This window comes from Corvus brachyrhynchos, unplaced genomic scaffold, assembly GCF_000691975.1.
Source record: "Corvus brachyrhynchos isolate BGI_N302 unplaced genomic scaffold, ASM69197v1 scaffold47, whole genome shotgun sequence".
NCBI classification, from domain to species: Eukaryota; Metazoa; Chordata; class Aves; order Passeriformes; family Corvidae; genus Corvus; species Corvus brachyrhynchos.
In genome coordinates, this window is record NW_008239292.1 from 1,480,455 (window position 1) to 1,481,084 (window position 630).

A 630-nucleotide genomic window follows, 5' to 3' on the forward strand; every position below is an offset into this window, starting at 1 on the left:
TAGGGCATCTCCAGAAGGTTTTTGGGCATCTCCTGGAGGATTTGAGGGATCCCCAGGAGGTTTTGAGGGATCCCCAAGGGGTTCTAGGGCATCTCCAGGAGGTTTTTGGGGGTTCCCAGGAGGTTTTAGGGGATCCCTGGGAAGTTTGGGATCCCTGGGAGATTTTGAGGGATCCCCAAGAGGTTCTAGGGCATCTCCAGAAGGTTTTTGGGCATCTCCAGGAGGTTTTGAGGGATCCCCCAGAGGTTTTGAGGGATCCCCAAGGGGTTCTAGGGCATCTCCAGGAGGTTTTTGGGGGTTCCCTGGGAGATTTTGGATCCCTGGGAGATTTTGAGGGATCCCCAAGAGGTTTTAGGGCATCTCCTGAAGGTTTTTGGGCATCTCTAGGAGGTTTTGAGGGATCCCCAGGAGGTTTTAGGGCATCTCCTGGAGGTTTTTGGGGCTCCCTTGGAGGTTTTAGGGAATCCCTGGGAAGTTTTGGCAGGTCCCTGGGAGGTTTTGAGGGATCCCCAAGAGGTTTTAGGGCATCTCCAGGAGGTTTTTGGGGGTTCCTGGCAGACTTTGAGGGATGTCCAGGAGGTTTTGGGGGTGTTTTTGAGCTACCACCACCAAACCTTTGGGAACAGGTGA